This window comes from Odocoileus virginianus, chromosome 21, assembly GCF_023699985.2.
Source record: "Odocoileus virginianus isolate 20LAN1187 ecotype Illinois chromosome 21, Ovbor_1.2, whole genome shotgun sequence".
Lineage (NCBI taxonomy): Eukaryota > Metazoa > Chordata > Mammalia > Artiodactyla > Cervidae > Odocoileus > Odocoileus virginianus.
The window spans coordinates 6549211-6566671 of NC_069694.1; the positions used below are offsets into that span (position 1 = coordinate 6549211).

At 40.9% G+C, this 17461-nt stretch overlaps 1 long non-coding RNA gene across 1 annotated transcript in view; it reads left to right on the top strand.

Moving 5' to 3' along the window:
- Positions 1 to 17239, top strand: part of LOC139030196 (uncharacterized) — a 68332-nt gene extending 51093 nt beyond the window's left edge. The window contains exon 3 of the long non-coding RNA XR_011482479.1: positions 17134 to 17239. This is a non-coding gene — a long non-coding RNA (uncharacterized lncRNA). The remainder of the gene's footprint in view (positions 1 to 17133) is intronic.
- Positions 17240 to 17461: the final 222 nt, after the last annotated feature.

Genomic DNA, 17461 nt, shown 5'->3' on the forward strand with positions numbered 1-17461 from the left:
CCCTTAGCCAACCCTGGATCTTCTTTTTTCTTCCCCCAAATTATTTGCTTATTTTTGGCTGCACTGGGTCTTCTGTGCTCTAGTTGCAATGAGTGGGGATTACTCCTCTTTGGTGCACAGACTTCTCATTGCAGAAGTCTGGCTTCCCTTGTTGCGGAGCACAGGCTCTAGGAGCACAAGCTTCATAGTTGCAGAATACAGGCTTAGTAGGTGCGGCATACGGACCCTAGTTGGTCTCTGGCAAGTGATCACCTGGACAAGGGATCAAAACCGTGTCCCCTGCTTTGGCAGACAGACTCTTATCCATTGTACCACCAGCGATTTCCAGCCCTGGATCATCTTGATTTCAGATTTTCATCCTTGAACCAAGCTCTGGTATTGTGAGATGGGTTAGCACATTCTGACTGGAGTTCACCCATCACCAGTGCCATCACTGCATTTATGCCTTAATTTTCCATTAAATACCTTGGAAAGATAGTAGCCATCCCAAACCCTAAGCAGACGTAGAAGAATAATACTGATGAAGCCATGAGTTTTACAAGCCATGTCATTTCAGTGGTTGGACCAGGAGTACTGGAAAGACAGAAAGATAATTTGCTCAAGGAAAAGTCAGCCATCTACTACAGTGGTTTAGTTAAACCGTCACATTTCAGTTATAGCTGTTTGTTGTACATTTAAAGTGATCTTGCAGGCAAAAGGTTAAACTTACTATGTGTTAATTACCTCCGGGTCCATCTGGTATTTCTAGTTTTTTATGTTTGTAGAATGAGAGTGAAAAGGAAAAAAGATTCCTTGTTTTAATTCAGCTTAAACTGTGTGTGACAAACAGAATTTGCTATACAGCCGGAGCTGCCTTTCTGATTAATATTTTACTTATATTTTTAGTATAGTATATAATAGGTAGAGTCTTAAAAACAGAAACTCTGGGTTCTAACACTGATACTTGTGTGACTTACGTTGTTATATGAGTCCTTGTATTTTGCTGTGCTTGAATTTCCTCGAACTATTGACGTAGAGATTGTGAGAGGAATGAAGGAAGTGGGAGAGAGAGAAAATTGGTTTGAAGTTCTTTTGTATTTACTGAGAAGTTGAACAGACATATAATTTCTACTAGTTATAGTTTGCCTTGCAAATAGCAAGTGAATGCTTATTGATTTGAATTCATCTGGAGTTGGTATCGTTCCTTATGCTTCAAAGTACTTTGTAATAAATAACGAACTAATCAAATAACTGTTACTAGTGGGTTTTATTTTTTTTTTATTGTCATATAGAAAGCAAAATGGTAGCTCAAGTTTGTCAATGTAAAGAACTTTATATTGTGCATTCCGCTGAAAGAGGTGTTAAGAGGATTTGTTCACCGTAGTTGGGTTTCCCAGCTGGCACTAGTGGTTAAAAAAAACCTGCCTGCCAATGCAGGAAACATGAGAGACACAGGTTCAATCCCTGGGTTGGGAAGATCCCCGGGAGGAGGGCATGGCAATCCACTCCAGTACTCTTGCCTGAAGAATCCCATGGACAGAGGAGCCTGGTGGGCTATGGTCCATAGAATAGCAAAGAGTCAGACACGACTGAAGTGACTTAGCACGCATGCATGGACATGCACTCAGAGCCTAGAATATTTTCTGGAACGTGGGCTACCTTCAATAAATGTTAAATGATATAAAAGCCCAATCATCACCTCTTCAAAGTAACGCTATATTAATTAGATATAAATTATACATAAAATTTCATTAATGGACAAGATTAGAGCAAATCTTCCTTTTACATCCACTAATTCCAGGGTGGGACAACAACTATTGTAAAGTAAAAATTCAGCCTAGTGCTTTCCTCTCCCAATGGATGTGAACTGGGCAAACTCTGGGAGACAGGGAAAGGGAGGCCCGGCATGCTGCCGTCCATGGGGCTGCAAAGGGTCGGGCATGACTTAGCGACTAAACAACAATTCCTCCCCTATCACCCTTTAGCTTAGATGTGCAGAGTTTGCAGTTAGTAATAATACACAATTTTGTGGCAGAGGGAAGAGAACATTACTAATAGAAAGAGTGTATTGTATTTTAGTATGTTGTATTATAGATAAGGCATGTGGAGTAATAATGACAGGTATTCTGACTTGGCTTTAATTAAGAATGTTTCATAGCAGCCATGGTTCCTGGCTTTAAAATGCCCCCTTCCCACATATAATTAAATTACCTCCTTGTAGCTTTCATTATTTTCATTTCTTTATGTTAGGGTACAACCCATGAAGTTGAGTAAGCAGGAAAAAAATAGAGCACAGTCCTGGTTCTTCCATATTCTTTTTTTGGTCTTCCTTTTTTTTCTTCCATGTTCTTAAACTTAAGTTTCTTCATTTCTGCAGGTTTTGATTTTAGGCTCTAGAGTAGGAGTTGGCAAACTATGGATCACAAGCCAAATTGAACCTATCACCTTTTTTTTTTTTAAGGCTTACCTAACACTATTTTTTTTTTCTTTTGAACTTCTTATTTTGTACTGGGGTAAGGCCGATTAACAATGCTGTGAAGGTTTCAGGTGAACGGCCAAGGGACTCAGTCGTACGTATACACGAATCCACTCTCCCGCAAACGCCCCTCCCGTCCAGGCTGCCACATAGCCTGAGCAGAGCTCCACGTGCCCACAGCAGGTGCTGCTGGCTATCCATTCAAATTATCACCTTGATTTTATACAGCCCATGAGCCAAGAGTAGCATTTTTATGTTCTTTTTAAAAATTAATTATTTTAATTGGAGGCTAATTACTTTACAATATTGTGGTGGTTTTTGCCATACATTGACATGAATCAGCCACGGGTGTATATGTGTCCCCCCATCCTGAACCCCCCTCCCACCTGCCTCCCCATCCCATCCCTCTGGGTTGTCCCAGTGCACTGACTTTGCCCTGTTCCATGCATCAAACTTGGACTGATCATCTTTTCACATATGGCAATATACATGTTTTAATGCTATTCTCTCAAATCATCCCACCCTCGCCTTCTCCCACAGAGTCCAAAAGTCTGTTCTTTACATCTGTGTCTCTTTCGCTGTCTCACATATAGGGTCATCGTTACCATCTTTCTAAATTCCATACGTATGTGTTCATATACCGTATTGGTGTTTTTCTTTCTGACTTACTTCACTCTGTATAATAGGCTCCAGTTTCATCCACCTCATTAGAACTGACTCAAATGTGTTCTTTTTATTAGCTGAGTAATATTCCATCGTGTATATGTACCACAGCTTTCTTATCCATTCGTCTGCTGATGGACATCTAAATTGCTTCCATATCCTAGCTATTGTAAACAGTGCTGCAATGAATATTGGGGTGCACGTGTCTCTTTCAATTCTGGTTTCCTTGGTGTGTATGCCCAGCAGTGGGATTACTGGGTCATATGGCAGTTCTATTTCCAGTTTTTAAAGGAATCTCCACACTGTTCTCCATAGTGGCTGTACTAGTTTGCATTCCCACCAACAGTGTAAGAGGGTTCCCTTTTCTCCACACCCTCTCCAGCATTTATTGTTTGTAAACTTTTTGATGGCAGCCATTCTGACCTGCATGAGATGGTACCTCATTGTGATTTTGATTTTGATGTCTCTGATAATGAGTGATGTTGAGTAGTTTTTATATTTACATATTTAAAAATGGTTGGAAAAAAATCAAAAGAAGAATACTTCACGGTGTACAAAATTTTAAAATTCACATTTCAGAGTCCATAAATGCAGTGTTACTGGCACATAGCCAGGCTAATTTGTTTATGTATTTTCTCTAGCTGCTTTCACACCAACAATGGCAGAATTGAGTCACTATGACAGAGTTCTCAAAATCTACAACATGTAGTAACCAGCCCTTTACAGAAGAGGTTTGCTAACCTTTCTTTAGGCTGTTTAATGGATGAAAGAACTTGATTAAACTATATGAAATTAAAATATATGCAGGCTTTTAAGTAAATTAAAAACAGTTTTAGATGTTTCCCACGGATTGAGGGATAATCTTTAAAATGAATTTGGTTAAGATAAAAGAATATTCTGAATGAAAAGCTAAGCCTGATTTTGCATCAAAAATGTCCTGGCTGCTTCCTTCAAGTACTTTCAGTTTATTTATGTGTGTATGTATGTATGTATGTATTTATTTCTCTTTCTTTCGGTTTCTTTAAACTGATGCTCTGGTGTGTTCTAATATTCTAGTTCTCTTAGAGCTTTAACCCCAAAATCAAGGAAAGTTGAGTCAGAGTCAGTTCAGCCTGATGGAATTCTTGAGTTGATAAGATCAGGTTTCAGTTTTGGCTCCACCACGTGTTACCCAAGAAATTCTGTATTTAACATCTTCCCATCTCAGTGTTCCCAACTGTTAAGTGACAGTAACCACATTTACCTCTAAGGCCAGGCCAGGCATGAGGGCACCACAGATATTAATTTAGTGCAGAGCCTTTGCTTCAAACCATATTCTTCACTTATCTACTATCGTTAGTGGGACTAAAGAGAAATTGATTTTCTATGGACAATAATGAGTTGCCCTATTTTTTTATGTTCAAAATAAGGGATTTCATACACTAACCTATTTGCAGTCACATTTCGCTTTGCAGCTGTTTTGTCACTGACAACTATGTCTATTACTCTCAGCCACTAGGTATTAAGCTAATTTATGTGGATATATTTATTAAATATCATTCAAAATACATTTTAAAAGTCTCTTTTTTTCTGTCTTACAAAATGTCTCCCATCTTGTCTCCATTTGTGTATCTGTGTAGTCACATATGTGAATTGTGTATATAATTTTTTAAAGCAGACCATTTCTTGAGGAACATATTAAAAGTTTTATAACTTAGATGATAAAGGACAAATTGGTCTTTCTCAGTAAGGAACCAATTTACATTTACTTATTGATTAAGGATTTGAAGCTATGGGAGGGAGGTTCATGACATTGTACAGGTGGTGGTGACCAAAACCATCCCAAAGAAAAATAAATGCAAGAAGTCAAACTGGTTGTCTGAGAAGGTCTTACAAATAGTGAGAAAAGAAGAGAAGTGAAAGGCAAAAGATAAAAGGAACGACACACACAACTGAATGCAGAGTTCTAGAGAATAGCCAGAGATAAAAAAGCCTTCCTACCTGAACAATGCAAAGAAATGTATGAAAACAATAGAATGGGAAAGACCAGAGATCTCTTCAAGAAAATTGGAGATACTGAGGGAACATTTCTTTTTTTTTTTTTTTTTCAAGGGAACTTTTCATGTAAAGATGGGCACAATAAAGGACAGAAACAGCAAGGCCCTAACAGAAGCAGAAGAGATTAAGAAGAGGTGGCAAGAATGCACAGAAGAACTGTGCAAAAAGGGTCTTAATGACCCGGATAACCACAGTGGTGTGATCACTCTCCTAGAGCCAGACATCCTGGAGTGGGAAGTCAAGTGGGTCTTAGGAAGCATAACTAAGAACAAAGCTAGTGGAGATGATGGAATTCCAGCTGAGCTATTTCAATCCTAAAAGATGATGCTCTTAAAGTGCTCCACTCAATATGCCAGCAAATCTGGAAAACAGCAATGGCCACAGGACTGGAAAGGTCAGCTTTCATTCCAATCCCAAAGAAGGGCAGTGCCAAAGAATGTTCAAACTACTGCACAATTGCACTCATCTCACACGCTAGCAAAGTAATGCTCAAAATTCTTCAAGCTAGGCTTTAATAGTATGTGAACTGAAAACTTCCAGCTGTACAAACTGAATTTAGAAAAGGTAGAGAAACCGGAGATCAAATTGCCAACATCCATTGGATCAGAGAAAAAGCAAGGGAATTCCCCCAAAACATCTTCTGCTTAATTGACAATGCTAAAGCCTTTGACTGTGTGGATCACAACAAACTGTGGAAAATTCTTACACAGATGGGAATACCAGACCACCTCACTTGCCTCCTGAGAAACCTGCATGCAGGTCAAGAAGCAACAGTTAAAACCAGACATGGAACAATGGACTGGTTCAAAATTGGGAAAGGAGTACATCAAGGGTGTATATTGTCACCTTGCTTATTTTACTTACATGCAGCATACATCATGTGAAATGCTGGGCTGGATGAGTCACAAACTGGAATCAAGATTGCCAGGAGAAATATTAATGACCTCAGATATGCAGACGCTACTACCCTGATGGCAGAAAGCAAAGAGGAACTAAAGAGTCTCTTGATGAGGGTGAAAGAAGAGAGTGAAAACACTGGCTTAAAACTAAGATCATGGCATTTGGTCCCATATATCTTCATGGCAAATAGATGGAGAAAAAGTGGAAATAGTGACAGATTTTATTTTCTTGGGCTCCGAAATCACTGTGGACTGTGACTGCACTCATAAAATTAAAAGATGCTTACCCTTGGAAGGAAAGCTATGACAAACCTAGACTACGTATTAAAAAGCAGAGACATCACTTTGCCAACAAAGGTTCATATAGTCAAAGATGAAGTTTTTCCAGTAGTCATGTATGGCTATGAGAGTTGTACCATAAAGAAAGCTGAGCACTGAAGAATAGGTGCTTTTGAATTGTGGTGCTGGAGAAAACTCTTGAAAGTCCCTTGGACAGCAAGGAGATCAAAGCAGTCAATCCTAAAGGAAATAAACCCTGACTATTCATTGGAAGGACTGTTGCTGAAGCTGAAGCTCCAATACTTTGGGCACATGGTGCGAAGAGCCGATTCATTGGAAAAAACCCTAATGCTGGGAAAGATTGAGGGCAGGGAGAGAAGAGAGTAATAGAGGATGAGATAATTGGGTGGCTTTAATGACTCAGTGGATGTGAGTTTGAGCAAACTCTGAGAGGTAGGGAAGGACAAGGAAGCCCAACGTGCTGCAATACATGGGGTCACCAAGAGTCAGACACAACTGAACGACTGGACAACAGCAACAGCAACAAGGACTTAAATATGGAAACCTGAGTTAATGGGCATCAACTTTCCAATTTGTTACAGTGATATTATAAAATAGCCTCCTTGAGCTGGCTCATGGTTTTATCCTAATTAGGAATAAATAAGGTTATATATACACATACATATATAGTAAACACACATGTAGATACATATATGTATGTATACACACACACACATGTATATATACCTCTCTACTACCACACTGCTTGGCACAAAGTAGGCCCTGAAAGTAAAGCAACTGATATATTAATAATTATTGCCACTGTGCTACAGGTGCTTCTTAGAAAGAGAAGCTATATCAGAACACTATGGAGCAAATTCCCTGGCCATCCAGTGGTTAGGATTCTGTCTTTCACTTCTTTGAGCCCAGATTCAACCCCTGGTCAGGGAACTAAGACCCCACAAGACCCACGGTGCAGCAAAAAAAAAAAAAAAAAAAGGTAGGCTCTAGAACAATGTTGTCTAGTAAAACTTTCTGTAATGATAAAAAATGTACATTATAGTATCTGGGCTATCCAATATCATAGCCACTAACCACATGTGAACCCAGGAATATATATATTTTTAAAATTTTAAATAACTTAAAATTTAAAGTCAAACTAAACAGCATGACTCCAGAATTTTTAAATATATGACAACGGTTCAGACAAAATAACATAGCATTGGTAACAAAGGAGATTGAGTTCCTGTTAAGATACAAAAATGGTGTAATCCATAATAGATAAAGAGCCACATCATATTTGTGATAAACAACCTTTATTTGACAAGATTTTTCATGTAATTGATCATGCTGCTATGATGAGGGAAGGTGAATTTGAATTATAACATCTAGGAAAGGCATTCCAAAGGGTAATCATATAATTTATTAATATTACACATATTTATTCCAAAATATATTCTGTGCTGTGCTCAGTCATGTCCGACTCTGTAACTCCAAGGACTGTAGCCTTTCAGGCTCCTCTGTCCTTGGGATTTTTTTTTTTTTCAGACAAAAATACTGGAGCAGTTTGTATTTCCTACTTCAGGGGATCTTCTCGACCCAGGGATTGAACTCACATCTCTCGTGTCTTCTGCTTCGCAGGCAGATTCCCTACCACTGCACCACCTGGGAAGTCCCAAAATATTCACAGAATTTTAAATAATACTGAATGGAATTTCAGGTTGGTGAAATCTGAGCTTTCTCCCAAAACAGAAATAACTCCAAATAGTCGATTCACTGATGACTTCATTTTATGTACCACATTCAGCTGATAAATTATCTAGTTCAACAAATCTCTGGAGCCCTTGGACTCAAGGTATGCAAGGAAGAACCAAACAGACATGTCGGGAAGTAGAAATGACCTGGGAGAAGGCCTTGTACTACAATGAACTGAAACAAGAGCAATGTGGCTGGAGTAGAAAGAGACAGATGGAGAGGAGTAGAAAAAGAAAAAGTGGATGAAAGCTAAATCTTACAGAACCTTTTTGACCAGAGGATGGAACTTGAACTTTCACCTAAGAGCAAGTGAAAATCATTTGAAAATTTTTAAGTTGGGGGTTGAAAGGGGTTGATGACAAGATCAGACTATTTCTAAAAATCTGGTGATTGGAAATAAAACAAATGGATGGAAAGTTGCCTAGGAAGAAGCCTAGGAACCAATCTGGGAAATATGAGGGCACATACACAAAATCTTTCAAGAATAAAATAGATTTTTATTGCATTTCATGACACAACCCCAAAATGTTTTCCAACACCGGAGCCAGACAGATACTTTAAAAAGTCAGATCCTGTCACTTCCCTGCTCAAAACCCTCCAATGGGCCCACATCTCACTCAAGCCTAACGCTGGCCTATAGGGTCCTGTGTGATCTGTGCCCTACCGTCTCTCCAACCTCATGCCACACCCACACCACTGTTGGCATCTCCTAGCTGCTCCTTAACCATGCCAAGCTCTCTCCATAGCACACTTCGTTTGCCGTCCTTTCTGCCTGGAATTGTCTTCCCCAGTATCCCCGTGGCTTCTCATTTTCTTGAGTCTCTGTTTAATTGTCATTATCAGTGGGCAATTCCTTATCAGCCCTAAACAAGAGAGTACCCCACACCTCCCAAGAATCCCTTTCCTCTTATCCTGTTCTCCACAGCACTTACTGGGGCTTCCCAGGGGGCACAGTGGTGATGAATCTGCCTCCCAAGCAGAAGACACAAGAGAAGTGTCCAGAAGAAATGGCAACCCACTCCAGTACTTCTTGCCTGGAAAATCCAATGGACATAAGAACATGGTGGGCTACAGTCCAAGGGGTCGCAGAGAGTCAGACACAACTGAATGGCTGAGCCCGCACTTATAACTAGCAGATATACTATTTATTTATTTGCTTGCTGTTTCTCCCCAGCTAAAATATAAGCTCCATGAGGGCAGGGACTTTGTTTCCCGCATATCCTCGGCATTGTGCGTGCGTGGGTGCTCAGTTTTGTCTGACTCTTGGCCACCCCATGGACTGTAGCCCGCCAGGCTTCTCTGTCCCTGGGATTCTCCAAGCAAGAATACTGGAGTGGGTTGCCATTTCCTCCTCCAAGGGATCTCTTCCTGATCCAGCGACTGAACCCACGTTTCCTGTGACTTCTGCATTGCAGGCGGATTCTTTACCACTTTTGCTATCAGGAAAGCCCCAGCACTGTAGGTGTTCAATAATTATTTGTTGCATGAATGAGGGATGGACTCGACAAACTCCAATTCTTCCCCTGCTCACTGACCATAGCTTAGAGAGCCATGACCAACACATCACGCTCTGCTCCTTTGTGGGGGAGCTTCCTGCCCCCACCCCCTACCCTTTGGGGGAAGTTCTAAAAATTGTGGCCAGTCTCTCCCATCTTCTACTTCTTTCCCCAGCGCAGTTATCTACGAGGAACTGTGTCAACCCTTCACCCAGTACCAGCTCTTTCCAGTGCCAACTGCCATCTCCCAGACTCCTGTGCTTCACCAGAGGATGAGGGAGCAGTTGAGAACGGCTGAGCTGGGGGGCACATTTGGCGGCTGCAGCCCGATTGCAGGGCTTTGGAACGCCTCCAAGGACACACACAGGGCAGCTGCTGCTAGACTATAAACCTGTTTCCCATATACCACAGAGAACCTTCCTGGCAGTACAATGCCTACACTGCCAGTCCTGTAGGGGGGTGCCTCCACGCTGGCTGTAGCAAAATGTTCCACATGCGTTGAACTTACCTGGTGAGCCCTTTATTGTCTTTAGATTTTACAGGAGGAACCAAACAAATGGGATTGTTAGTCTGTCTCAAAGCACCAGTCATTTTCCTTTTATAGAAGCATGAAATAGAGAACACAAGGTGGGTGAAGCTTCAGAAGATCTGGGCTTGAATCCCAGCTTGTGTCTTGGCTTGTGATGTAGCCTTGGGTGATATGATACGATAGTTGCTTAGTCGTGTCCAACTCTTTGTGACCCCCACAGACTGGGGCCCTCCGGGCTCCTCTATCCATGGAATTCTCCAGACGAGAATAGTGAAGTGGGTTGCCATTCCCTTCTCCAGGGGATCTTCCTAACCCGAGGATCGAACTAGAGTCTCCTGCATTGAAGACAGATTCTTTACCATCTGAGCTATGATACTGTTCTCTGCGATCCTGTAGCTAAACCTCTCCTGGCTACAGTTTCCCATCTATCAATAGGAATAACTATTTCTACTCTACCCAACATCTCAGGGGTGTTGTGGGGATCGTGACACTCTAACTGGGTGCATATTAGGTGAACTGTACAATATTCTTCATACACAGAGATTTTCATGAGCAGAAATATAATGGTAGCCTCGCTCAATTGCCCAATAGAGTGATCGCTCTTCATCCAGTAATGAGCGGAAAGATTCCCCAGAAGGAATCTTGATGCATTTTGGGCTTTGCGTTTCCGTGGAACCATCAGCACACTACCTACTGTCTGTAGAGAGATAATAAATTGTAGGTGTGTCTTTATGGCATAGACAAATGGACTACCTTTAGTTATTTAAGTTCTCTTAACCAAAAAAAGATGGTTTCGCAGAGTCATGGTGACTAGTTGAAATTATGGCTCTCAGAAGGAATTTACTTCCTTAAAAACAGTTGCTTTGACTGTATGTGTGTGTGTGTGTGTGTATGCTTAGTTTAAATAAGTCTGCATGCAGAAGTGCTTTTAAAATATACTCCACGTAATTTTAACCTAAACACAATAGTTTAATTAAGGTTGACAGGCAAAGTACAATGTTATGAAAGAAAATGTCATCATCTTTGTTAAGAGCATGAAAGCGGCTTTAACATAGTATTTACCTGTCATTTGCCAGCGTGAGGTTACTGTGTAAATCTAGAGAAGTGGCCCGACTGGTCTACTGTTTCTGGGAAAAAGAGTAGGTGGGCACAGGTGAAATCCACAAATGAAAACTCAGCAGCAAGTAGAACTAAGTGATCTATATGTCTCTTACCACACACCAGAGAAGATTTGAGACTTATCGAAGAGAAAAATCTAAAATTGCCTTGGGTGGTTGATTCTGAGAAGGCAAGCCTCCTGATCTGCGTAATCCTAACATGAGGTCCCAGTGTTCAGGTTCCCAAGGGTCATCACCCCTAAAGGACTGAGTCATGGCCCCAGCATCTGTCCACAGGCATTTCCTGACTCAGTCATTTCTCTGCAGGATGAGGATGGGGAAGAGGGCGGACTCCTGCCTGCAGTGTAGACCTTGGTCACAGCTGTGCTGTGGTGACAAGAAGAGTAAAACCAAACTGCCGAGAGAAGGGCTTGAGTTTATCTGTGAATTTCAAGCGTCTGTGGAACTTGAATGTGTCTCTCATTTCCTGAAACTGGCACATTTGCAAGGCTTCTGAGCTATGAGATGCACTATAGGTTTTTTTTTGCTGGGTGATGTTTACTCTGGTTGGGAGGGGATTCGTGTGTATCTGGTGGTTTGGCCTGTGTTACTTGAGGTCGTTCTGTCCCCTGTTGAGCTGAAAACTCCACTCTTCAAACCTTCCCCTTGATTCCAGGTCTTTCATATGTTTACCAGCCTACTGATCCCATTGTCTTCCATGCATGTCTTAATCATGCAATACATGAAGCTTGTGAAATGAAATATCCATATTATATAATTGCAATAATCAGTTCTTGGCAGATTTCTACAAAATCTATGTTGGTAACTTCCTTCAGTATCCTGGGACATTTTACAAAGAATCATTGTCAGTGTTTCAGAAAGAAAGAAAAAATGAGATACTTATCTATACTATTTCTCCATTCTAGTGTTGCATGTGCCTGGAAGCCAACCAGATTTCGAACAGGGTTTAAAATATCAGCCAGAATGTACTAAATATATAGTAGAGGATAAGATTGAATTTCCTTTGGTTTACTTAGATAAACTGGGCTTGGGGTTAGTTTAGGGGGAGGGAAGGGATCACTGGTCTAATAATATAATTTATTGCCCTTTAATAAATCTTCTCTTGCTTTCCCTTTCAATTAGTGCCTTTCAATGATTTTTATCATATCCAGAGAGTTAGGCAGTATTCAAGTCAATTAAAAGTCATCTTGTTTGAATATGCCTAAAAAAATTATCATGATAAAAAATTAGTCATCAAATCACACACATTTCTCTACACCATGAGAAAATATAAATGAAGCAATTTGAACCATTCCCTTACATTCTCCCTAAATTGAATAAATATGTGGGGTTTCCCAATGAGAATGCATTTACTTTTATCAGTCCCAAACAGCATTACTTTGTCTGAAAATCAAGTAGATGAGGGTGTTTTCTGTTAGATGAAAACCAATTTCTGCTCTTAAGTTTCAGACAAATCTGCTAAGTTCCCATGTCACTCCTGGACCCATTTGCGTATTCCTGGAAATGTTCCAGATTCAGCCCAGCATAGCAAGAAGCACAGGCTTCTGGGAGATTCCTTGGGCCTCATCTATGGCTGAAAGAGCTCTTCAGAGCTCTCTGCACCTGGCTCCCTGCCGACACTGACAGAAGCGAGCCATTATTGCTGAGGTGCTACAGTTCTTTTTTTTTAATTACTTATTTATTTTTAAATGAAACAAAGATGAATATTTTTAATAATAAAAGGTACAATTCACAAAAAAGGACACCTAACTACAAAGAAACAAAGATACATAAGGCAAAAATCAAAAGAAATATAAGGGAAAAGAAAAAAATGTAACCATAGTGAGACAGATTAACATGTCTCTGAGAATATTTTATCAAGTGCAGAAAAAATAAGAATAGGAGCATTTTGAATGATTTCATCAATAATTTAAATATAATAGATTTACACATATTAATCTTATATCCTATACATGCTCAGTTGTGTCCAACTCTTTGCAACCCTGTGGACCATATCCCTCCAATCTCCTCTGTCCATGGGATTCTCCAGGCAAGAACACTGGAGTGAGTTGCCGTGCCCTTCTCATATCCTACACAAATATATTTAAAATTTGTATCTCATAATGTTGTTATTAGATTTCTATATGATAGTTTTAAAAGCTGGCAAAAAGATAAACATTACTAAATTTCAAAAAGTAGAATTCTTTTCTTTTTGTGACTCAGTTATACATATACACATATATTATTTTTTAAATTATTTTCCATTATAGGTTATTACAAAATACTGACTACAGTTCCCTGTGCTATAGAGTAAACCTTTGTTGCTTGTTGCATACCTATTTTTTAAAATTAGAAATCTAGCATTCTATTCACACTAAGTCAAATAAGTGGAATCAAAATGTCATAAATTTTTTAGTAGGGCAAAAATTCATAAGCTTTCTTTTTTTTTTTAACCTGCGAATCTTTTTTTTTCATTTATTTTTATTAGTTGGAGGCTAATTACTTTATAATACTGTAGTGGGTTTTGTCATATACTGACATGAATTAAAACATATATTATATTCTACAACTATTTTAAAAAAAAGTCTGCTGGCACTATCCAAGCTCCTTCTCTTCTGCCACAGTCCTTCTCTTTCTTTCCTAGACTCTGCCTAGACTCCAGGACTGAAGCCCAGCCATCAAGGAGTTCGTGTCTCCTTGGCTCAGCTTAGAGAATCACCATGATTCCATGCTTTGACTCCATGAGTTCAACTACCTTCCTATATCCACGGCTTAATTATAGGGATGGATTTTATATGTGATTGAGGTGCCATGACTTCACCATCATACTTTGAACCTAGACGATTATAGTTTACTGTTTAATTCGTGAGAATAAAGCTATGTAAGTTTTCCTGATTATAGACATATGGACCTGGGTGGGGTACTCAGGGTAAGTCCCTTGCCTCAAACCAGAAATGGACATTAGCTGTCTTTCAAAGATCATGCTTGTTTGTCTTGACCTCAAAAATATAAAATATAACCAAACAAAAAGATGGACACATTTTTAAAGAAGAGAGACTGACTTTTCCTCTACCTTCCTTATGCCATTGCTTCTCCTTGGGGAAAAGAGGAGGCAGTGACATAAACCTTATCAGCACCTCCCACCTTCTCTTGGTGGGAGACTTTCCTTAAAGATAATTTAGTCTGATTCCTCTATCCAACAGATGAAGAAGGAAAGCCCAGAAAGTTTCAAGGAATTATAGGCGTCTGATAAAGAACTGCGCTGGAACCTCAGACTCCCTGTGTCTAACCTAGCACTTTCAGCATTGTGTCATCGTATCTCTGGGTCATTAAACCACCTTGGGAACACGGGCAACATTTTAGATGCCACGTTTTCAGCTACTCCATACAGGCCTCTGGAGTGTTGTTCTTGGGCTAAAATAACATCTGTGTTTTCTACTTTGCACAAGGCCAGTACGTGTAGATAGGCCACACTCCCCCTAAGGCTGCAGAATATCTCTGCACTTTGAGAAAGGCTGTGGCCAGGAGAGAGGTGGGGTAGGGCAATGGTTTTCAAGTTGTTTAGCCATATTAAGAAATAAATTTTATATTGTGATCCAAATCCCAGGTAACTTGACCATGAAGATGCAAGTGTATGTATACAATGTAACTGAAATAAATCCCATAGAAAAACACTCACCTTTATTATTTCAATGAATTTAGCTCTATTTTACACACACACACACACACACACACACATATGTAGTTTGTGACCCACTGAATTGATTTTATGCCCCTTTAATGAAAGGCATATCAGCCTGAGGCTTTACTCAGTGGGGATGTATCTGGCTTTCCTCATCATGCTATTCCTGTCCCAAATACAACCAAGCATATTTATTTCTTAATGTGGATCCAGCCATATGCTATAAAACATTTCATTGGGAGCCATCTTGGTCGGTACTCAGCATGATCAAATAGATTTCCTGTGGGCACGGGTGTGTCCTAGGAGAGCAGATGCTCTTTGAGGACTGGGCTTGAAGCTCCTCTTTCAAGCTGCTGAACTATCTTTTGGGTCTTCTCTCCATCTCCCTTACCAAATAGGAGTAATCAATAAATGGTTGCCAACCAACCCATTCTACTCTATGCTGTGACCTTGAGCAAGTCACTTAAACTCTTTGATCCTCAGTCTCCTGATGTATAAAATGAAAACTCTCATTCCACCTCACAAAGCTGTTGTGAGAGGCAAAAAAAAAAAAAAAAGGTAAATGAGAAACTGCCTTCTCAACTTTAAAGTAAATGTTACGTATAATTATAATTTTACCTATAACGCTGTAGGGCATGACACATTAAATGTACAATGACAAAGTGAACTGAAGCTCTGAGAGGGTTCCTAATGCTTCTGCAATTCTCCGGTATTTAATAAACTCACAATACATGAATATATTCTAAAAGCAGATTATTAAATCTATCAGTGTCTATATAAAGTTATAAGTTGCTACCTAACAAAGTGCCTTAAAGCTTAATGATTTAAATTCATAGAGAAAGAAAGTAAAACAGCGGCTACCAGGGGCTGGAAAGAAGGAAGGGTGAGGAGTTAGTGTCTAACGGGGATAGTTTCATTTGAGACGATGGTAAAAGCTCTGGAGATGTACCACGGTGATGGCTGCACAATGTGAATGCCTCAGAGCTCTGTACGCTTAGCAAATGGTTAAAATGGTAACTTCTGTTATGTTCGTTTCATGATAGAAAAGAAACACTGAATGACTTAGAACCACCACCCTTTCAGAGTCAGGACTGGGGCAGCGCTCCGCCGCTGTGGGTCACCTTTGCCCTCCGCGATGTCTCAGCGGGCAGCTCGGACGGCTTCGCTGACCACTGTGAGGCTGGCCCTAGGCTGCGGTGCCTCTGTTTTCCATGTGGCTCTCAACCTCCAAAGCATCTCGTTACCTGTGGCCTCTCTCTACAGCTGGATAGCCTGGACTTCTTTACAAGGCAGTCGGGTTCTGAGAGAGAAAGCGGACGCTCCGGATCTCTCAGGGCTTCCCAGGTGGCGCTAGGTAAAGAACCCGCCAGCCGATGCAGGACACCCAAGAGACGCAGGTTTGGTCCTCGGGTCAGAAAGGTCCCCCGAAGGAGGGCTTGGCTGCCCGCTCCAGCATTCTAGCCTGGAGAATCCCACGGACGGAGGAGCCTGCTGGGCTACAGCCCCTGGGGCCGCGGAGAGTCGGACCCCACTGAAGTGACACACGTCCGATCTCTCACGGGCTTGAAGTCCCAGAAGGCTGCTTCCATCGTGTGCTGTCGGCCAAGCGAACCATTATGCTGGCTCAGATTCAGCGTGAAAGGGGCCAGCACATGGCGTGAATCTGGGGAGGCTTGGTTCATGGAGGGCCATTTTCGAACAATCTGCCGCGGCCTCCAAGCCACTTTGGCGGCATCTTCCCTGCTCTGCGTATCGTGAATTGTTCTAGTGCAGTTTCTAAGACGAGCTGGGTAGGGTTGTAGGTAAGGGGACAGACTTTTGCAGGAGGCTTCAAATGTTGGCTTTGCCGTTTGTTGGTTACGTGACCTTTGGCAAGTTATTCACCATCTCCGGGTCTCAGCTTTGTTTGTTTTTTGTATCTGTAAACTGGAGATGGCGATGGTATTTACCGCATTGTGCTGTTCTGAGTACTGAAGGAATGAATCTGAGTAGAAAACTTAATAACAGTGCCTGGCACGAAGGAAGAACTATATGAGCATTTGCTATTATTGTTATTGTTGTCCTTTTCTGTTATAAAACAAATAAGGGCGATACGGTGGGAAAGGGAATATTTAGGGCGAACTAAGGCAGAAGTCTGGAAACTTACTTAAATACACAGGACCTCCCTGCCTCACAGAGTTCTCACTTACATCTAAATCCCCTGCTGACATTTAAGCCTCTTCCCTTTTGTTCTGCCCACAGGAGACATGGAGAACAACTGATCAACATCTCCTCATAATAATCCCCTGGACACCTGAAGACAGCTGTGAGCGCTTAAAGATTTGCTGAGGCTGATCTGAACACAGGTAATTGAGTTGATATGTTCAGAGGTGCATAAACCTGTATTCGGTACCTGTGTTGTGTATTAATGGGCACCTCACACTTCTCTTCACCTCTTAGGAACTGGAGCAGTGGGTCTTGTCTGCACACAGTTAGGGGGTGAGTCTCCTTTTTCTGAGCGGAAAGCTGAGGAGAACAATGCAGCCAGGGCCTGAGAGATGCCATGTGTATGGCAGCCTGCTGGTTCACA